Raw genomic sequence first — 23,570 nt, forward strand, 5'->3', positions numbered from 1 at the left:
GGAGCTCTCCTTTCCCTCCCCAGTGAGTGATGTCAGAGGAAGCCTGCGAGAGAGTCAGAGAGGACACCAGCTGTTGGTAACAATGCCGCCTTGCTTCACCAGGGGGTTAGCAGAGGTCACGTGAAACAAAAAATAGCAGAGAGGACGCACTCCTACCTCCAGCACCCGGCTGATGATAGGGAAAGCCAGGATAGCGCCCAAATCCCCACCTCTGTTCAGCAGTGATGAGGAACCCACCCTCGCCCGGAGGTCCACGGTTGCCTGCGGGCAACTAGGACTTCTACTCCCACATAGCGTTAGCAAGGCATGCCCCCTTTCCCCTTCAGAGTGCTGTCAGAGAAAGCAAGCTGAAACCGAAGGTTTAACCAAGATCCAGAATGTTCAGGCTTCTGTAGAAAATCACGCAATATTAAAAATATTTTTTCAACTGCAATTTAAAAATAGAGACAATGAGCGCATCGGCTGAGTGTTGATTGGCAGAGCCAAACTATTAGGATTATCTGACCGAAGTTTGAAAACAGTTCTCATAAAAATGGTTCATTGTATAATTAGGAACATGCTGGAACAAATGCAAAATAGAACATTTCAGCAAAGCAATAGAAGACCTCAGCCAATAGGCTATCTAAAGATAAATGAAATGGAATTTTCTTTTAATAATTGAAGTTGGAAGGAGAAAAAGATGAATGGGCTCACCGGGTGAATGGAGGGGAGATCTGTGGATTTGAAAGTACAATGATAGAAATAAACTCATCTGAATAACTGAGAGGGGAAATGGCTGGAGGAGTGAACAGAGTATCAAAGATCTATAAAGTTTAATATTCACTGCAGACCCAGAGGGAGAGGAGCAAAAAAGGTGAGGTCATAAAAACAATATTTGAAGAAATAATGACTGGCAATAATTCGTGTATTGTGGCTCACAGCTAGTCTATACTTGTATAATCTCCTTTGCTTATCCGTATTTTAAATTTTATACCATTGGCTAAATTTATGACACTACCAATAGAATTACCTTATGCCCCAGGGAGATGACTGACAATGTTCTTGAACATAAAATGACAATGAAACCACCAAGTTGAACCAGAGATGTATATAAACCAGATATATATGAATGGATTTGGGGCTTATACTTAATTCTAGGCCCAATCTGAGAGCAATTAGTTCTTATGACATGGTTGGTCCTGCTTGATACTCACCCTCATTAAGAAATTACTGAAGATATGAGTGCTATAGCAAAGTGTGCTGAAGAAACTAGATGGTGCCCAGCTGTCAGAAAGAATAGCATCTGGGGTGTTAAAGGTTTGCCTTCAAACAAGCAGCCATCTAAGTGAGGTATCAATTAAGTCCACATAGAAGAAGCACAGCAGCCTGTTTGATACAAGGATTGAAAATAATATAATTCAAAACCAAAGGAAGGAATGGTATCCGTGCTTACAATGCGGCACCTGGTGTGCAGAAGACTGGATGACAGTGGAAACCCAAACACATGGATTCAGCCCTTGGTGAATCCCCTGTGACCCCAGTCAAGGGATAGAAATTGGCTTGTTATGAGACAGGAAGAAGAAAATGTTCTAAAATCGATTGTGGTAATGAATGTACAGCCCTTTTTTATATAATATTGAACTATTGTAAATGTGGATTATGTGGCCAAAAACTGTTTAAAAATCATTTTCAGATTTTTTTAAAAAAGAAATCATGACTGAAAGATGCCCTGAATTTGGCCAAAGATTCAGGCCTTGAGATTCACTAAGCATGACAAACCCAAAGAAATTCATTCTAAGACAAAGCATAGTCAAACTTCTAAAAGCTAAAAACAAATTTAAATTTTTTACAAGGGCAGAGAGAGAACTACACTTTATCTGTAAGGAAGCAATACTTAGAATGACAATGTTTGCCCCATGAGAAACTACGGAGGCCAGAAGAAAGTGGCACAGCATTATTCAAGCGTTGAAAAAAATAAAATTCAACTCCGAGCTCTATACTCTGCAAAAATACTCTTCAAGGATTACGGAGAACTCAAGACATTCTCAGATGAAGGGAGCTAAGGCAATTTTTTCACCAAGAAACCGATACAAAAAGAATGGCTAAAGGAAGTTCTCTCAATGGGAAGAAAATGAATCCTAGAACATGAGGAGGTAAGAACGAACATGATGGGAACAAAATGATGGGTAAATACAATACCTCTTCAGTTTCTAAATTATATTTCACAATTAAAACAAAAATTTAACACTGTCTAATGTGATACATTGGGCCTCTACTCAAATACTCCTTCAAAGCAAGAACACTTTGTTCTAATAACCTGGCATTCCATGATGCTCACCTTCCCAACATGATCGCCGAAGATAAAATAGGTGCATAAGCAAATGTGGTGAAGAAAGCTGATGGTGCCCGGCTATCAAAAGATATAGCGTCTGGGGTCTTAAAGGCTTGAAGGTAAACAAGCAGCCATTTAGCTGAGAAGCAAGGAAGCCCACATGGGAGAAGCACACCAGCCTGTGTGATCATGAGGTGTCAATAGGATCAGGTGTCAGGCATCAAAGACCCAGAACAAAAAAATCATATCAATGCAAATGAGGGGGAGTATGGAGTGGAGACCCAAAGTCCATCTGTAGACAATTGGACATCCTCTTACAGAAGGGGTGTGGGGCAGGGGAAACGAGTCAGTCAGGGTGCAGTATAGCTCCGATTAAACATACAACTTTTCTCTAGTTCTTTAATGTTTCTACCCCCCGGCTATCGTGATCCCAATTCTACCTTACAAATCCAGCTAGACCAGAGAATGTACACAGGTACAGATAAGAGCTCACAACACAGGGACTCCAGGACAGATAAACACCTCAGGACCAATAATGAGAGCAGCGATACTAGGAGGGGAAGGGCAGGGAAGGGGGAGTAAGGGGAAACTGGTCACAATGATCGACATGCAACCCCCTCCCAGGGGACAGACAACTGAAAAGTGGGTGAAGGGAGATGTGATCGGTATAGGACATGAAAAAATAAAACAATCATTTATAAATTATCAAGGCTTCGTGAGGGAAGAGGGTGGGGAAAGGAGGAAAAAGATGAGGAGCTGATACCCAGAGCTCAAGTAGAAAGAAAATGTTTTGAAAATGATGATGGCACCATATGTACAGATGGGCTTGACACGATGGATATATGTATGGATTGTGATAAGCGCCCCCAATAAAATGATTTTTTAAATAAATAAATGATAAACTAAGAAAAAAAGAATACACACACAAAAAAAGACATGCCCATTACTATTGAGTCAATTCCCACTCAGAGTGATCCTAAGGAACAGAGTAGAGCTGCCGCAGGGAAGTTGACTGCCCTTATCCTTCCCCGCAGAACAGTTGATGGGTGTGGACTGCCAAACTTTCAGTCAGCATCCAAGCTCCTAACTACTGCACCACCAGAGCTTGTCTGAAGACGTAACAGCCCTAAATAGCAGAGCTGAAAACGTGTAAAGTAAAAACTGATAGATGTGAAAGAAAAAAGAGAAATCTACAGCGAAGCTGGAGACGCCAACAATCTTCTTTCAGCAATTGATAGAACAGCTAAACAGAACATCAGCACATTCTAGAAGCTCTCAATGCCATCACTAACCAACAAGATCTAATCAATACTTAGAGAACACATTACCCAGAAACAGAAAAATACATATAATTTTCAGATGTCATCTACCATATACCAAGACAGGCTACATCCTGGGCCATGAAACAAAACAGATTTAAGGAATTTGGGGTAGCTTACAAATTTCCAGGAGGGTTGTGGATTCAGCTATTCAAGTTCTACCACCTAGAATACCACTCCAGCCAGACCAGAGGGCTCTACCACCAAAACCCCATGGCCACTGCCACTCGGTGCAGTCACCGCATCTCACATGGCTGCGCCCGACCTCTGCTGCCCCTGAAAACGGATCCCCCAGAGCGCAGCTTCCTCCTATCGATCACCCTCTTCAGAAGCAGAGTCTTGTGGGGGTCACCGAAGGGGCTTACATCACATCCCCTTACTTAGCCGTCAGGGAAATTGGAAAAGCAAGACTCACAATCCAGAAACAAACCTAAGAAGAGGATCCTTGACACAAATTGTCCACAAACACGGGCACTCCCCACGACAGAAAGGATGGCTCTAGAGACTGCACCGGAAGCACCCCTCCCACCACCACCACCCCACACCCCGGACTTCTAAGCATTTGCATGGGGGAAGCCTAGGGTATCCAGAGGGCTCGGCTACTTCTCTAGCGCTCCCTGCACCCTTCTCCGGACTAGGGCTTGCTTCTCACCCATGAGAATTCTTGGATGGAAAAAAGTTAAAATAAACTCTTTTCAAGCTCTATACTATCTCACCCTCCGATCTTGCTTGTGTAATTTTTTATCTTCAGGTAGGGTTGTTTTTCATTGGAAATGACTCAGATTTGGGCACAGGACCAGCTAGCTGTCACAAGGAGCAAGGAGGGCAGGAAGCATGCTTATATGCATGCACAGTCACACAAGAAGGGCCCGTTCCCGTCCGGCTGAGCGACAAGTCAACCCGTACAGGATTCCTCTTCGTGCCAGCTCTGTGAAATCAAAGGGCCCAGAGGCTGAGCAGGGAGAAAGCAGCAATAGAAAGGGCTGGAGATCTCACCCATCCATCTGACGTTTTGGATTTCAGGATGAAGGGAAAGGGGCAGGGAGAGACGTGGAAATTCACACAGGACAATGGTTAAGAGTCTTGGGTCAGTCTGACCTGTACCCCAATCCTGAACTATATGCTTTAGCCCCACGTCTTGGAGAGAGTTCATCTCTCGACATTCCGTTTGCTCAGCTGTGAAAATGGGATGATCTAGGCCTTCCTCTCCAAATTCTCAAGAGGATCGAAATGAGATGATGGCCATCAAGTGTTTGGCACATAGTAAGTACTCAATAAATCACTGCTGTTCGTATTGTTGGAAAGGGAGAGGTGTTGTTGTTGTTCTTTTTAAGTTGGGATTTAATACATAGATCATACCATTCCATATTTCAATCGCGTCAAGTAGAATGTGTAATTGCTCCCACAATCAGTTTCCAAACGTTCTTTTTCTACATGGACTCCTTGACATTGTCTTCCTTTTACCTTACTTACCACCACTGAACCCCTTCTCCCCAACCCCTTATTCTACTTGCTGTCCCTATAGGTTCATCAGTCCTAGGTTTCATATACCGAAAAATGGAAAGCCCACGTCATAGGGAGACCTACTGACAAACTTTTAACTGTTCGGGTCAGATTTATGCCTTGGATCTTTCGACTCCTCTCCCCCAAGCACTCTGTTTAGTGACCACTTTCCTCCATCCCTTAATTTTAGACATGGGGAGTTCTCCAGGGGCTTATTCCTTATGCAGTTCCACAAATGGATCTTGGGCTCCTGCTGTCACCCACCACCTTCTGCACACTGGATTCTCACAATTTCGGCTCTGGTACTGATCCCTCCTTCAGCTTTGGATTAGATGGACTCCAGTCCTTCAGTGACTGATGGTGGTGTGCTTCTTTCGTGTGGACTTAGTTGACATCTCACTTAGATGGCTGCTGGTTTGGAGACAAGCCTTTCAGGACCCCAGATGCTATTTTGTCTGATTGCCAGGCACCATATAATTTCTTCACCATATTTTGCCATAGCACCCGTATCTTCTGTGTTCCCTTCCTGAGGGCAAGTATCGAGCAAGGCCATGATGTAAGAACTAATTGAGGTAGTTAGTTTATCGTGCCAACCTGGCTGATAAACACATGTGGGGTTAATTGAAGGGCGGAGAGATAAATGGCTCAGTGAGCCTTGCCTTTTTAGTTCTCAGGTATCTTGCTTTCTGATGGGTGGACCAGGGTGCAGCTGCCTTACCCAGTTCCCTGCTTCAGCTGGCAAGACTCACTTCCTGTAAGACATCCCTGAGGAGAGCTACATGGCCCTACCCTGATGCAGCTCTGGATGCTGGAGCACCCGTGTGGAGACCCCTGCCAGCATTGAAATGCTTACACATTCACTAATTTGGCCTTCCTCCTTCAGTCGGCATTGTAGTGTGTGTTTTGTGAGATAGAGGAGGACTTTGTGGATTGTTGTTGGATATACGGGCTAATGTTGGACTTGTGGGCTTGGGCAGCAGTGGGTTGGGATGTTTTCTTGATGTGCTCTTAACCTTTATATAAAACTCTCTCTTATACATGAGTTTCTGTGGATTTGTTTCTCTAAAGTACCCAGACTAACACACTAATTGTTCTTAAGTTAGAGCTAGGATTAAGTGCGAGTGATCCCAAAACCCATTCCTGGATCTGTGCTTTTTTTTTTTTTAATTTGCTGTAACTTGGAGTTAACACATATGTCGTATCAATCCATAGTTCAATCATGTCAAACAAAATTGCACAATTGCTTCCATAATCAGTCTCCAAACATACTTTTCCTTCCTGGACTTCTTTTTTAAGTAGAAAATATGAAAGGTAAAAGAATGCTTCTATGCAAATGGGCTTCTATGCAAATGGGCTTCCAAAAGTTCATCCAAAAATTCCATTTTCTTTCATTCCATTTTTTCATGAAGTTTCCATGAACCCTCCTTTTTACCTCCTTTTGAAAATGAGGAGAATGATCTTAAGCTTTGGGGGAAAGTCGGTCTCTTTTCTGCAGTGTATAAGCTTCAGCTGCGGGGCGTAGATACGAGACAGCACGGAGTCGCACCCCTGAGGCCCACTCGTGATGATAAACTCTTCAGGGCACGGGCTGGGCTGGTGGTGCTACTTGGCCAAAGACATGCACGCGTTCTCCTTCTCCTGTCACTCAGGAAAACATCCTAATGTGGCTCCCAGATCCAAGGTCTGAGGACACATGGGGAGATCTACAAAGAAGGGTGTAACCTGATACTGAAGCAACAGAGAGCAAAAGACATACTTCCTGCAAAGGGTGTTCCCACCTTCTGAAGGGAAGGCAGGGAACTCAGCGGGGGCCTGAGAAAGCCAAAGAGACTGGGTAGACCTAAGAGCCCAGATGAGTGCGTGCTCCCAGCCACGTGGAACAAAGACCCGGCCCATGGAAAAGTGTGGAAAGGAAGAACTAACTCTTTCAGGTTCACGCTGAGACTCCATAACCGGGAATAATTACTTCCTCAAAATGAAGTGAAAGAAATGCAACCAAGTACCCACAGACACCTAAGTTTTTATAAAGGATTACAACACCTTAAGTGAGGAAGAGAGGGTTTTCAATAACTGGTGCTATTTCACCTGCAAAAGAATGAAACAGGACCCATCCCTCATACCACGTACAAATATCAGCCCCACAACCATAAAGACCACCAGCAAAAAACCTAAGGACACTGACAGAGAGTATAAACACACAAGCAAACAGAATGAAAAATAGCTACACTATAGGAGACAAAATAAATGACTGTGGCCTTCTAAAGCTATTACATGCATGCACATCAAAAGAGTCCAAAGAAAACCCACAGATTGGGAAAATATTTAGTAATGCTATATCTGATAAAGGGTTAATTTCCAAAATCTATAGGGCACTACAGCATGTTCACAATAAAAATACAAATAAGCCAATCAAAAACAGGCACAAGACATGAACAGACACTTTTTAAAAACATTTTATTGGGGGCTTGTGCAATTCTTATGACAATCCACACATACATCCATTGTGTCAAGCACATATGTACATTTGTTGCCATCATCCTCAAAACATTTGCCTTCTACTTGAGCCCTTAATATCGGCTACACATTTTCCCCCTCCCTCCCCACTCCCCTCTCCCTCATGAACCCTTCATCATTCATTACTATTTTGTCATATGTTACGCTGTCCGACGTCTCCCCCCTCCCCATCCTCTTCTCTGTTGTCCATCCCCTACGGAGGAGGCTATATGTAGATACTTGTAATCAGTCCCCCCTTTCTACCCCACATTCCCTCTACCCTCCAGTCATCACCACTCTCACTGCTGGTCCTGAAGGAGTCATCTGTCCTGGATTCACTGTTTCCAGTTGCTATCAGTACCAATGCATATCCTCTGGTCCAGCCAGATTTATAAGGTAGAATTGGGATCATGCTAGTGGGGGAGAGGAACCATTTTAGAACTAGAGGAAAGTTGTATGTTTCATCACTGCTACCCTGCAGCCTGACTGGCTCATCTCCTTCCCACAACCCTTCAGTAAGGGGGTGTCCAGTTGGCTACCAATGGGCTTTGAGTCTCCACTCTGCACTCACCCACATTCACAATGATATGATTTTTTGTTCCTTGATGCTTGATACGTGATCCCTTCAACAGCTTGTGGTCACACAGGCTGGTGTGTTTCTTCCATGTGGGCTTTGTTCCCTCTAAACTAGATGGCCACTTGTTTATCTTCGATCCTCCAAGACCCCAGACACTATATCTTTTTATAGCTGGGTACTATCAGCTTTCTTCACCACATTTGCTTATGCACACGTTTGTCTTCATTGATTGTATCAGGAAGGTGGGCACCCACTGATATCTGATAACTGGTCCCTTCTACACCTCGTGGTCAGACAGGCTGGTGTGCTTCTTCCATGTGGGTTTTGATGTTTCTCAGCTAGATGGCCACTTGTTTATCTTTAAGCCATTAAGACCCCAGATGCTATATCTTTTTATAGCTGGGCACCATCAGCTTTCTTCACCACATTTCCTTATGCACACATTTGTCTTCAGCAATCGTGATGGGAAGGTGTGCATCCTGGAATGCCAATTTGATAGAACAACGTGTTCATGCATTGAGTAAGTACTTGAGTGGAGGCCCAATGTCCATCTGCTGCCTTAATACTAAACTTATAAACATATGCACATAGATCTGTTTCCCCACACTCTTGTATAAATATATTTACATATGTGCATTTCAGTCTTTAGACCTCTATAAATGCCCTTTGTCAGCTAGTTCTTTCCTCTATATCCTTTTACTTTCCTCTTGTCCCACTATCATGCTCAGCCTTCATTTGGGTTTCAGTAATTTCTCTCGGTTACCTTGCCCTTGCTAAATCCCTACCAGGCCTCTCACACCCTCCTTGCCACTGATTTTGGATCACTTATTGCTCCCCTGTGCCTGGGTTGGTCAGCACTACCTCCTTATCCCCTCCTCCCCCTCTCCCATGTCCCCCCAGAACCATTGGTCCCGTTGTTTTCTCCTCCAGACTATTCATCCAGCCTATCTATCTTATCTAGATAGATCTGTAGAGATAATAATATGCACCAAAAATCAAGACATAACAAGATAGGCGATGAGTGAGAACACAGTGATGACAACAAAAATGGAAACCAATTGCCCATAGAAAAATAAATTAAAAGAAAAATTTTTTAAAAGAAAGAGAAACCTGTAAATAGATCAAGGTCTGATTTTTGATCTCTAGGCATGTCTTTCAGTCAGGTCCGATGAGGTGCCATGCTCTGGCCCCAGAGTCTGTCCTTTGTACTCCCTCAGGGGCTCCCTGCTCGGCTCCCACAGCTGCTCTGCTGCATGCTTTTAGTGGTTTGCCTCGGTGTCACAGGGTCAGTCTGGGACAGTCCCAACACTGAGTCTCCAGTGTTGTCCCCCTTAGGGCCCTGGGCCATCAAGGGACAGCGTGTCTCGTAGTGGGATCAGCCATATTGTCCACTTTGTCTATTGGCTGCTCAGAGCGGGGATATCATCCTCCAGGTCTGATGGGCCAGGATGTGCTCCACTCTCTCTTCCTCCCCCTTCATTTGCTCCATGTGCTCTAATCAGACATATCCCTCTCCCCTAACTGCATCTTCAGTGCCATCCTCTCAAGTAAATTCTTCTGGGGTGAGGGGCAGTTGTCCATGTATCTGGAATGGGGACCGAGCCCTCAGGTCCCTCCACTGGCTCCCTACTCTTTGCCGGCACACTGCATTCATCTGACACTGGCTTTATATCTGGTCCCTCTTTCCCTGTGGAGACACAAACAATACCCTCCCCTTGGGTGGGTCAGTGCCCTATTCCCCCATCACACATCTTTTTTTTTCTTTCCCCTTTCCTCCCTCCACCCCTGTTTTAGTTGGCTACCATATGTATCCCTGGATTTGGTCTGGCCCCTGCCGTACTACCTGAACCTCACCCATGGAGTGTTTGTATACAGTACCTTTTTCCCTGTGCCCCTTTTGCACTTACCTTTCTGTTCTCTCTTTATATATAAATTAAATATAAATTAAAAACTTACCTCAGCGTACTCATGTTGTACTTGTCCTTTTGTGCTTGGTTTACTTCACTTAGCATTATTTCCTCCAGTTCTTCCCATGCAGCGATGTGCTTCATGCATTCATCACTGCTTTTTAGCGATGCGTAGTACTCCATTGTATGTATGTACCACAGTTTTTTATCCATTCGTCTGTTGATGGGAATTTGGGTTGTTTCCAACTCCTTGCGATTGTGAACTGTGCCGCAATGCACATTGGAGTACAGATGTCTGGCCGTGGTTTGTTTCTTGCCTCTTCTGGGTATATGCCCAGTAGGGGGATTGCTGGATTGTATGGTAGCTCTATTTCCATCTGTTTGAGAAATTGCCAAATTGATTTCCTTAGTGGCTGTACATACCTACAGGTCCACCAGGAGTGGATGAGAATTCCTATCTCACCACAGCCCCTCCAACACTTGTTGCTTTCTGATTTTGTGAATTGGGCTATCTTTGAGGGTGTTAGGTGGTATCTCATAGTTGTTTTGATTTGCATGTCTCTATGGCTAATGATCAGGAACATTTTCTCATATGTTTGTTGGCCATGAATAGACAGTTTACCAAAGAAGACATCCATGTGGCCAACAACCACATAAAGAAATGTTCACGTTCATTAGAATTAAGAGAAATACAAATTAAAACTACAATGAGATGCCACCTCATAATGGCACTTTCAGCAACAATTTTTTAAAAAATAATAAAGGATTTAGAGAGGATATGGAGTGGCTGGAATGCTCATCCATAGCTGATGGGGTTATAGGCTTATAAACCACTATGGAAATCAGTATGACATTCCCTTAAGCAAATGCCAATACAATTACCTGATGATCCTGCCATCCCTTTGCTGGATGTATGCCCTAGAGACACAAAGAAAACACCACAGACATACATATACATATGTTTATGGCAGCAATGTCCGTAATGGCAAAAACATGAAAATGACCCAAAACTCTGATTATAGAAGAACGAATAAACAACTCTGGACCCAACTCTGTGTACCTGCAGCAGACTGGTGAACTAATCTGGGATACAGTTTCTCATCTGCAAGTCCAGAAGAGTGACCATCCCAGCCTTATAGGGTCCTGTGTGGATTAAATGAGAGGATATGTGTCACATTCCTCTTAGGACGGTGTTGGGACGTGTTGAGTACTTGGAACACAGTGTTCAATCAACTTTAGTTATGATTTCTGTCATTGTTAGATGCCATTGAACAGGTTTGGACTCAATAGCACTGTGTGCAACAGAATGAAACACTGCCTCGTCCTATACTCTCCACACAATTGTTGTGATGTTTGAACCCATTGTTGCAGCCACTGTGTATTCGGTCGGGTTCTCTAGAGAAGCAGAATCAGTGGTGTTTGTATGTGTTGTCTATAGAAAGGAGGGTATATCAAGAGAGAGTTATAGAAATAGCTAAATGCAGTTGTAGAAATAGGTAAGTGTCATCTACTTCAAGTCAGGCATCTGATGCGTGGAAGCTGATGAACATGAAACAGGATGATGAAGCAGGGGCTGCTGGGGGTATAGGCTGATGGATGCAGAGGTTCCAAGTCAGCCAGCTAAATGAATCCACCACCACTAGTTGGCTGATGGCTCCTGGAATCAGCAGGAGAATCAACAAAAAACCAAGGAAACTGACAGAAGATCTAGCTCAGCAGAAGGCCAAGGGTCCAAAAGGATTCGACTCTGCTCAGTCTCTCTCTCTTATACAAAAAGGTTTATGACACCAAGGAGGTGGTATCAGGCTGTGACTCAATGGATAGGTTGGGCTCTGCCCCTACACTTCCCTAAGAGTGTCTAGATGACATAATCCCTAACCATCACAGACTGTGTTACTCCATTTCCTCCAGGGTTTTCTTCATTTTTTTCATGGACCCCCTACGGTGCGAAGCACAATAGCCTTCTCCAGCAATTGTTCTCTGCTGATAACATGCCCAAATGTATGAGACAACGTCTCACCAGGAGAGCCGTCTAGCTCACTTTTTTCTACCTCCTATTTGTTTGTTCTTCCAGCAGCCCACTGTCCGTCTGGTGTTCTTCATCAACACCACAATCCAAAGGTATCCATTCTTTTTCCGTTTTCCCCGTTCGTTGTCCAGCTTTCCCATGCATTGAGGTTCAGTCTTAGAGTCTCTCTCCTTCGGTGCTACTGCCGAGGAAACGGCCTGAGCAACCACGTGTGAGATCTAAGGAGTAGAAATGACATTTCGAAGGAAGAAACTGCAGAGTGGATTTCTCAGGGTCAACAGGGCACACCTAGTAGGCACTTGGGGAAAGGGCAGAGGTCTCTGTTCAGACCGATCCTGATTCCAAGTCCAGTAGTCAATGCTGACCACTTGACATTGGGTGCTTTGCTTACTTACTTCTCTGAGCTCCTCCCAAATAGGAATAAAAGTCCCTAACCTTTCCTTGCCAATTCATACCTATCAGAAAAGACGCTGGCATGGTACCTGGCACAGAGTTGACCCCCCAACAAAAATGAATGCCTTTTCTTTTGTTCCAAGAATGAAACCCCATAGTTTCCTGCTTAAATGCAGGTTCTGGGGTTTTAAAGGCTTGAGGTCAAACAAGCGCTATCTATCAGGGAAGCAACAAAGCCCACATGGAAGAAGCACACCAGCCTGTGTGATCATGAAGTATCGACAGGAAAAGGTATCAGAAGTTCAAAAACAAGCAACCAAATTGATGTGAAGAGGTGGGGTTGTAGTGGAGATCCAAAACCCACCTGAAAGATAACTGGACAGTCCCTCTCAGAAGGGCCACGTGGAAGGGATGATGAATCCAGGTGTGGCATAGCACTGATGAACCACATCACTATCCTCTCGTTCTTCAAACAATGATTGTTGCTTGTTTCACCTCATTAATCATGTTAGACTTGGGTATGTTCATTTGTATAATTAAGATATTCGATTCATGTAAGCCTAGATAGATAACCCTTCAGAAACAGTAACAGGAATCAGGGTTCCCTGGGAGAACAGGAAGTGAGGGGGGAGGGGGAGACCTGAAAGCGCTGGAGGGGAATGGACAACAGAATTGTATGTGAATGGATATATTGGATGGAGTAAGATGTGTCAAAAACATACATATAATAATAAAGGTTTCGGTGGGGGAGGGAGGGGGTAAAGGGGAGCTGATATCAAGTAGTTTAAGAAGAAAGAAAATGTTTTGAAACTGACTCTGGTAGCAATCGTACAATACTGTTTAATGTGATTGAACTATGGAATGTTATAATATTTGTAAGAGCTCCTAATAAAATTATTTTAAATAAATAAATACTGGTTCTTAGTACAAGTCCCTAAGCCATGAGAAAAGTCTTCCCCATTCCCATGCATTCATTTCTCATCCCCCTTCGGAATTGAGAACAATGTCTAGGAATGTCTGTATTGCCCTATCAATATAACCTGAGGTCAAAGTCCAACCCTTTTGATGACTTATGTCATCTGGCAGGTTGCTTCTCTGAGATTTGGTATCTTCATGTAGAAACCAGGAATAATCACAACATCTAAGTTGCTGATCCAATCCTATGAGTCACATAACATGGTATATGGGAAGGGATGTGTAAGGAGATCCTGTGTATTGCAAATGGATGATCACTCAGAGACTGACCAAAAGGCCAGCCATTTGAACCCACTCAGAGGGGCTACTGGGTTGGGTTACTAATCTCAAGGTCCAAAGTTCAAATCTACTAGGAACTCTGTGGGAGAAAGACCAGGCAGTCTGCTCCCTTACAGATTTACAGTCTCGGAAATGCTATAATAGGGCTACTGGGTTGGAATCGACGTTCGGGCAATGGGTGGAAGGGCACTTCGACTCGAGGGCAACTGAAGGTGATGTCTTGTGTTTTTCGCCGAGCATTTGGCACGTCACGGGTGCTCCACACTTCACATGCCGTGTCATTTCATCAGCATAACCATCTTACAGTTCTAATTTTTCAGCCTGAAACTGAGGCTCAGAGAGATCAGACCACTAAGCTAAAATCACACGGCTACCTCGAAGCCCTTCCCGGCTTTAACTGGGCAGCCACCAGATGCCAGGCATGGTCAGCCAGGTAGAGCAAAGGCTGCCCTGATGGAAGAGCAACAGCAGAGAAACCAGCGGCTCTCCCACAGCCCGCCACCCACTGCAGGCTCTATCGCTCCCACATCAGTGGGTGCCCACGGGTGGCTTCCAAAAGCCGGTGCATGCCAGTTTCCCAAGAGCCTGGCTGGCAGGCCCTGAAGTCTCTGTTACTGAAGACTGGATTGCCAGTGAAAGAGGCCCATTGTGCGACCTCTGAATGAAGAATACCCCATTTAGAGAAAGAACTCAACTGGGTTTTCAAAGAGAAAGAAGCCAGCCCCGGTGTGAAGAGAGAACAATGCAGATCATTCACCGGCTGTACTTCACATCAAAGCCCAGTGATCAACCAGGTGAAGGGCCACACAGCACAGAGTGTGGGCGGAGGCCACGTGGGTGGTACAAGAAGCAAAACACATTGGCCAAGGAGTCCCAGGCCCAGCCTGGTCACTGTCCACTGAAGCCGCCTCAACTCCTCTGGGCTCCAGGACCCTCCTAGATAAAACCAAGGGAGGGGACTGGCTCCAAGATTGGGGTGGGGTGGGGTCTAAATTGTCCTTGGATTCACTGGATTGTTCTATCCAGCTGCTTCTCCGGGGGCGTTGTTTAAAATCCTGAAGGCTGGATCCCACGGCTACTGGGGATTCTGATTCCATGATAGGACAGAGGCTGGGTTGTTTTTTTTTTTTTTTTTAAACTTTCCTCCACCCACAATAGCAACCAAGACCAAACAGTGGCCGCCAATGGATTCTGATTCCTGGCAACCCGATGTGGGTCCCAGTGGAATTCCCTGCACAGGGCTTTCAATGATGGCTGATTTTGCAGAACCAGATCCCCAGCCTGTTCTTCCGCGGTGCTCAGTGAGCGAGGGAGACTTGAAAGCTTCCATGTGGTTCAAGCAGTCGAGATGGAGAACCACTGAACTCCAGAGGCAGGGTTGGGTTTCTGACCATGGCTAAATTCAGAGCCGAGCAAAGGGCCTGCTGCATACCTTGCAAACACGTGTAACGGAGTCGATGCAAAACAACCCCTGTGTAGATGGTGTTCTCCAGAGCTTTCCAGGGCGCTATTTTGGACTCAGATGGCCAAGCCTTTCTTTCAAGGCAATTCTGGGGGGACTAGAGCCTTTCATCTTTCAGCGAGCAGCCCGTGGTGTTAACCATTTGTACCATCCACAGACTCTTCCGGTGGAGCCTTGGTACCTAATAAATAGTTGGGGGAATGGTACCAAGGCTGCAGAGAGATTTGGAAGAAGACTCCCAGCCCCACCCTCCATGAGAGCAGCCGTATGTTTATCGTGTTATCATCTATTAGGATTTGGCATCAGGTCTCAGTTTTTAAAGGGATGTCGGCTTTAAACAGCCCCTCCCATTCTTTATATTCAAAACCACTGGACCGTACAATCTCTGAGATTCTTTCCAACTCTAAAGCTCTCTGATTCCGAGGCCATAAATCCCTTTGAGAGCGCTGATGTTTTTCAGATCAATTATCAGGGGTGAAAAGTCCTAGGAAGGGCTCCTCTGGAAGGTGTTTGTCCTCAACCCAGCTGCTCATGCCAAAGACATGGGCTCACCGGGGCAACCCTGCCGGGGCTCTTGAATGAACTCCTTCCTGGGCCTGCCCCGTGTGTTGTCGGTGCCTCCCAGATTCTTGTTGTTCTCCGCCTCTGACTTTATACTCGCTCCTGAGAGAACTCAACTGCCCCCACAGCTTCAACATTCATTTGCAAGTCCAAGTCAAGGCCAAATCCACTGCCAGGGGGTCTGTCATCACTCACAGCGACTGTCTGGAGCAGAGTAGAACTGGCTCCGTGGCTTGCGGAGGCTCCATCTTTATGGGAGCCAAGAGCACCATCACTCTTTTGGGGAGCCCCTGGGGGATTCAAACCACCGACCTCACGCTAAGCAGCCTAATCTGAACCCACTACACTCCCAGGGTTCATACCTCTAACATTGCCCCTTCTTCTGGGTTCCAGACACGTCCATGCAGCCACCTACAGAATCCCTCTACCTTCACTTCCCTTTAGAACCCCCAAAACCAAACTCACTGCCATCAAGTTGATTCAAACTCATAGGGACCCTCTAGGACAGAGAAGAGCGGCCCCCATGGTTTCCCAGATGGAAACTCTCTCCAGGAGTGGTTTCCCACTGATGACCACGTGGTTAGCTGCCCACCATGTGGCCCATTACGTCACCAGGGCTCCTCTGACTTCCCTTAGACACCTCAAATGTAATCTATCCCGAAAGTGAACTTGCCACTTCCCCCAGCCAAACCTGCTCCTCGCCCTCCTGTCATCCCTATCTTAGCTAACACCTCATATCCACCCAGTTGCCCAAGCCAGGAAACTCCAGAGCCATTGTCAGTCTCTCCCTCTCCTGTGTCCTAACGCCCCGCCCTGCCAGTTGTTCCTCCACAGCAGCCACTGCCTCTGTCCTTGCCACTGCCCATTCTCACGTCAGTATACGCCACACCACTGCCAGATCTTCCAAGAGCCAGGTCTGAGCATGTCCTCAAGAAAGATGAGTGCGCTAGACCTCTACCCAGCCACCCTCTCTGTCACTCCCCTCATCTCCCCCAGACCCTGGCATTCTCACGGCACTGGCTGCTGATGTGGGCGGCAGCTGATGACCCACACATTTGCCATCTATTGTGCTTCTCCCGGGTGCTAGGTCCCAGGCAGGCCTGAACTCAGGCGCACTCGCCCTCCTGGGGTTGCTTTCCTGACTAAGTTGCCCTGTCTCTCTCCACACGGCACCCGCTTGTCTTTCCAAGCTCAGAAGTCAGCAACCGATTTTCAAGTTCCACCTCTTGTCTGGCAGGGTTGATCACCGAATCTACTGCCATGGAGTTGACTGATTCATAGCACTCTCTACAGAATCTCTGAAACGGAATCTTTACAGGAACAAACGGCCACCTGATAAGCGACTCGTGAGTTTGAATCGCTGACCTTGTGAGGAACCGCCCAGTGCCTGCGCCACCAGGACTGACCACCGCGCCAGCACTGGAACAGCCTCTGTTGCATGGTAGGCACCTGAGCAGCTTGTGTATTTTACACTTACACTTTGTCCATATTTTAACTATTCCGTTCTCACAACAGCCCGACAAAGCAGGTAGTGTTTACTACATCCGTTTTGCAAATGCAGACACTGAGAGACAGAGAGGTAAAGTCACTGGTCCAGAAGCTGGGACGTGACCTCCCTCAGCCGATGCTGTCACTCAAGGCCTCCCACATCTGGACGCCCACGTCACTTGCCTAGGAGGACTGTGGCCTTGGGTTTTGAGCCAAGGACTCCTTCCTCACGTAGAATCCTACCTTATTACACTTATCCCGATTCTCTAGAAGAGGCAAGTGCTCCTAGACACACGTTCGTCAGTTGTGGAAAATGGGGAATTGTTACTTCAGGGCTACTGTGTATCTGTTTAGGACATTGAGACGTATTTAAAACTGGATAGTGATGATGGTCACACAGAATGCCGAAGGTCATGAATGTGTTTAAATTGTACATTACAACTCGTTAAGATGACAAAGGTTTGCATTGTTTTGTTTTTAGCAGCTTTTTTAAGCAGTCGTATTATTGGCGGGGGGGGGGGGGTTCTTACAGCTCTTATATCAATCCATACATCTTAAGAGCCCCCAATAAAACAATTTATATTTTAAAATCCATACATCAATTGTCTCAAGCACATGTGTACATATCTTGCCATCATCCTTTTCAAAATATTTTCTTTCTACTTGAGCCCTTGGTATCAGCTCCTCACTTTTTCTCTCCCTCCCCGGCCCTCCCTCCCTTATGAGCCCTTGATGATTTATAAATTATTATTATCTTCATATCTTACACTGTCCACTAGCTCCCTTCACCTACATTGTTGCTGCTTTTCCCCCTGGGGCAGGGAGGGTGGTAATTAGAGATTGATCATTTCAATTGGCTTCCCCTCTCTCCCCCTACTGTTTGCATTTTTTAAAAACATTTTATTAGGGGCTCATACAACTCTTATCACAATCCATACATATACATACATCAATTGTATAAAGCACATCCGCACGTTCCCTGCCCCAATCATTCTCAAAGCATTTGCTCTCCACTTAAGCCCTTTGCATCAGATCCTCTTTTTTTCCCCTCCCTCCCTATTTGCATATTTTTTTTGTTTCTTTTTTTTTTTTTAATTTTAACAATTTATTGGGGCTCAAACAATTCTTTTCACAGTTCATATATATACATACATCAATTGTATAAAGCACATCTGTACAGTCTTTGCCCTAATCATTTTTTTCTCTTTTCTTCTTTTACATTTTATTAGGGACTCATACAACTCTTACCACAATCCATACATATACATACATCAATTGTATAAAGCACATCCATACATTCCTTGCCCCAATCATTCTCAAGGCATTTGCTCTCCACTTAAGCCCCTTGCATCAGGTCCTTTTTTTTTCTCCTCCTCCCTCCCCCTTCCCCCCTCCCTCATATGCCCTTGGTAATTTATACATCGTTGTTTTGTCATATCTTGCCCTATCCGGAGTCTCCCTTCCCCCCTTCTCTGCTGTCCCTCTCCCAGGGAAGAGGTCACATGTGGATCCTTGTAATCAGTTCCCCCTTTCCAACCCACTCACCCTCCACTCTCCCAGCATCGTCCCTCACACCCTTGGTCCTGAAGGTATCATCCACCCTGGATTCCCTGTACCTCCAACCCTCATATGCACCAGTGTACAGCCTCTGTCCTATCCAGCCCTGCAAGGTAGAATTCGGATCATGGTAGTTGGGGGGAGGAAGCATCCAGGATCCGGGGGAAAGCTGTGTTCTTCATCGATACTACCTCACACCCTAATTAACCCATCTCCTCTCCTAAACCCCTCTATGAGGGGATCTCCATTGGTCGACACTTGGGCCTTGGGTCTCCACTCTGCACTTCCCCCTTCATTTAATATGATATATATATACATATATATACATACATATATACATATACACATATATACACATACACACACTTACATCTTTTTTTTTTTTTTTGCATGATGCCTTATACCTGGTCCCTTGGGCACCTCGTGATCGCACTGGCCGGTGTGCTTCTTCCATGTGGGCTTATTTGCTTCTGAGCTAGATGGCCGCTTGTTCACCTTCAAGCCTTTAAGACCCCAGACACTATCTCTTTTGATAGCCGGGCACCATCAGCTTTCTTCACCACATTTGCTTATGCACCCATTTGTCTTCAGCGATCCTATCATGGAGGTGTGCAGTCAATGATATGATTTTTGTTCTTTGATGCCTGGTAACTGATCCCTTTGGGACCACTCGCTCACTCAGGCTGGTGTGTTCTTCCATGTGGACTTTGTTGCTTCTGAGCTAGATGGCCGCTTGTTTATCTTCAAGCCTTTAAGACCCCAGTCACTATCTCTTTTGATAGCCGGGCACCATCAGCTTTCTTCACCACATTTACTTGTTCACACACTTTGGCTCCAGCCGTTGTGTCGGTATTTGCATATTTTTAAGCACAATTTTTTTAATTAAAAAATGACTTACCCTAACAGCCAACCTGCGGCACCTTGAAGAGAAGACCAACGAGGTTGGTGGTGCTGCACCCCAGCACCTGTCTTGGAGAGACTGTTAAGGACCCCAGAACTCCAACGAGGGGAGTCTGAAAAGCACAGTGTTCTGAGGCATCTTTTCATGACCACTGTTTACTGGCAAGATGTCCTCGAGGCCCATGCGTACTCAGGAGATTGCAGCTCGGCCTCTAGATTGGCAACACTGTCAAAATGTGTTCACATGTCTAGGTCGCATCGTGGTGAGTGAAGCACCCCATGCCATTGCTAGAAGGCTGATGTTTCCTCCGTTTAAACCCAATGGGGGAGTGTCTGAGCTAACTGAACTGACGAGTGCTTCGAACCCACCAACTGCTCTGTAAGAGAAAGAAGTGACTGTCGGCTTCCCTAGAGATTCCAAACTAAACTCAGTGTTGTGCAGCTGATTCTAACTCATGGTGACCCTAGAGGGCAGGGTAGACCACGGAGGGCCTCTGTGCAGGAGTAGAAAGCCTCGTCTTTCTCCCATGGAGCGGTTGGCAGTTTTGAACCCAGTACATGACCCCTATACCACCAGACCCTGTGGGACAATTCTACTCTGTCCTATAGAGTCACGATGGGTCAGGAGGGACTCAACAACCACGGGCTTGGGATGTTTCAATGCTGTGCTTTCTGAAGCAGAGTAGACAGAATAGAACTTCAGTTTGTAGTGGCTCCAGGCATGCCTTTTGTGGGACATTTATAGACATATCCTGTGCAGTCCGAAGCTGCTTTCCCATCTCTAAATGGGCCTGTGCTCGAGCGCCTGATCAGGCCTTTAAGAGGCTGTTCTGTATCTGTCGTTATCTGAGACCAAATGTCATATCTGCTTTTAGTATTTGTGTTTCAGCAGTTTCTCCCTAGCCCTTTCATCTGTTCTATCAGCTACAAATATTTAAAAATCAAAATGATTACTGTTGAACCTAAGTTTAAAACAATAGGCCCTGAATGAGGAATAGAGACCTTTTCCTCTTAGTGAAATGAGCGCCCTTTACTGCAATAACACTGTCATTGCTCCGTTATGTTCTTAGGAGGTCTCTTCCCATGCCCTTCCCTCATTTCCCCCTAACTAAGGAAGTGTTATGTACCAAAGAACTGGCTTGGCTGCTGAGGACGAAAGGATGAATAAAGAAAGCATACTTGGGGAGGAAGGGGGAACCGATCACAATGATCCACATGTAACTCCCTCCCGGGGGGATGGACAACAGAAAAGTGGGTGAAGGAAGACATTGGTCAGTGTAAGACATGAAAAAAGAATAATAATTTCTAAATTATCAAGGGTTTGTGAGGGAGGGAGGGAAGGGAGGGAGGGGAAAATGGGGAGCTGATACCCAGAGCTCAAGTAGAAAAAAATGTTTTGAGAATGATGATGGCAACAAATGTACAAATGTGCTTGACACAATGGATGGATGGATGGATGGATGGGTTGTAATAAGAACTGTATGAGCCCCCAATAAAATTATAAAAACAAACAAAGAAATAAATAAAAAGAAAGTACACTTTCTATTTTCAAAGAACTGCCAGTTTAGAGAAACAACAAGAAATAATTATATGACCATCATATCAGCCCTTTGCAATGGTATTTCCAAAGCACAAGAAAGTGCTTACTACTAACTTGGGGAGGGGCAGTGGTTAGGAAAAGCTTCCCAGAGGTGGCAGCATGCAAGCCAATTCCTGAAGCATCTGTTGATGGGAGCTTCCCTGTCTCACCATGCCAAAAGATAACGACGGGAGGCTAGGGAAGGGCAAGTCAGACGCAGGGACAACTAAATGCAAAGACAAGAAACTATTAAGAAATCTGATGTGGTCATGGAACTCCAAATGGGCAGGAGAAATACATGTTTTCAGGAAACAAACAAAGATAAGCAAATAAGAGCCTAATATAGTTTATATGCTCAGAGGAAAAATGATGTAAACTTCCCAGAACAGATTAATAATCAACTTTATCACTGTCTTAGCCTGGATTCTCTAGAGAAGCAAATCCAATGAAACTTTTATATGTATACATAAGAGAGAGGTTTATATCAAAGAAGTGGCTTATACAGTTATAGAGGCAGGTAGGTTCAAAGTTCATCTGGAGTTGTTCCTGACTCTAGCGGCTGTGTGGACTGATGAACGCAAGATCAGCAGATCAGGTGATAGGACTCTGGCTACAGAGTCAAAAGAATCTAGAGCTGGCAGTCAGGCTTCTGGTTTTAGAGACAAATGAATAAAATAAAATTCTACTCAACCACACTTATCTGAATTATCTAGAATAGGTGATTGCATAGAGACACAAATTCATTAGTGGTTGTCAAGAGCTGGAGGGAAGGAAAATAGCGAATTGTTACTAAGGAAACCTGAGTTTCTGGTTAGGGCACTGAAAGGTATTTTTTCACACAATTTTTTTTAAAAACCATAACTCCCATGGATCAGCAAGCTATATGGTAGGCTGCAGGCTCACGTCCAAAGAAGCAAGAGTAAATTAACCAGATGCAGGATTCAGAACCAGCAAAAAGCAAACAAGCTTTCCCACGGCATCTACTTATATAGGGAGCAGGCCACACCTTGAGGAGGTCTCATCATGAGGGATTGCTAGAACTTGACTGCCAAAATACTGAGACTCCTGGCCCAGCAAAGTTGACACAAAGCCGTAACTATCACCGTCATGCATGCGTATTCAGTGAGCCCTGTTAACTTGTGAGGGGGTGGAGGCAGGAGAGGAGTAGCAAATACATCATAACTAACATTGAGAAATTACCATTTGCCAGGCACTGCTGTGTTTTTACATGTGTCACTTCGCTTAATTCTCCCAAGAGAACTAATAGCACACTTATAAATGTGGAACTGGGGCAAGGAGAAATCATGGAACCAACCCCCAATGGCACAGCATAGGAAAGCATCCATCAAATAGAGTTACCATATGACCCAGCAATCCCCCTACTGGGCATATACCCAGAAGAGGCAAGAAACAAACCAAGGCCAGACATCTGTGCTCCAATGATCATTGCGGCACAGTTCACAATTGCAAGGAGCTGGAAGCAACCCAAATTTCCATCAACTGATAATTGGATTAAAAAACTGTGGTGTATACATACAATGGAGTACTACGCATCACTAAAAAGCAGTGATGAACGTATGAGGCAAATAGCAGCCTGGGAAGAACTGGAGGAAATCATGCTAAGCGAAGTAAGTCAGGCACAAAAGGACAAGTACAACATGAGCCCGCTGAGGTAAGTATTAAAAAATTTTTTAATGCAAAAGGGGCATAGGGGGAAAAGCTACAGTATACAAACATTTTGGGGGTGAAGACTGTGTAGTATGGCAGAGACCAGATCAAAACCAGGGATGCACATGGTAGACAACGGTGGAGGAGGTGGGGAAAGTAAAACAAAAGGATGGATATAAGGAAGAAAAGGGGAGTGGGGGCATGGGGCACTAACCCACCCAAGGGGAGGGTATTGTTTATATCTCCACAGGGAAAGTGGGACCAGACTTCAACCCAGTGCCGCAAGGTGTGAATGCAATATCCCGGCGTGGAGTAGGGAACCAGTGGAGAGGTCTGGGAGGCTGGGACCAGCACCAAAAATTAAGTGGATTCCTGCCCCTCCCCTGAGAAGAATTTGTTTCAAAGGACGACATTGATTCTGCAGCTCCGGGAGATGGACATATCTGATCAGAGCACACGGAGCAGATGAAGGAGGAGGAGAGAGTGGAACACAGCCTGGCCCACCAGGCCATGAGGATGATGTTCCTGATTAGAGCAGCCAATCCAAGAGAAAACAACATGGCTGGGCC

At 45.3% G+C, this 23,570-nt stretch overlaps 1 pseudogene; it reads right to left on the reverse strand.

The window, feature by feature from the left end:
• LOC142445783 (S-adenosylmethionine decarboxylase proenzyme-like) overlaps positions 1-22,446 on the reverse strand; it is a 41,199-nt pseudogene extending 18,753 nt beyond the window's left edge.
• Between the last annotated feature and the right edge of the window lie 1,124 nt (positions 22,447-23,570).

Source organism: Tenrec ecaudatus, chromosome 4 (genome assembly GCF_050624435.1).
Source record: "Tenrec ecaudatus isolate mTenEca1 chromosome 4, mTenEca1.hap1, whole genome shotgun sequence".
NCBI classification, from domain to species: Eukaryota; Metazoa; Chordata; class Mammalia; order Afrosoricida; family Tenrecidae; genus Tenrec; species Tenrec ecaudatus.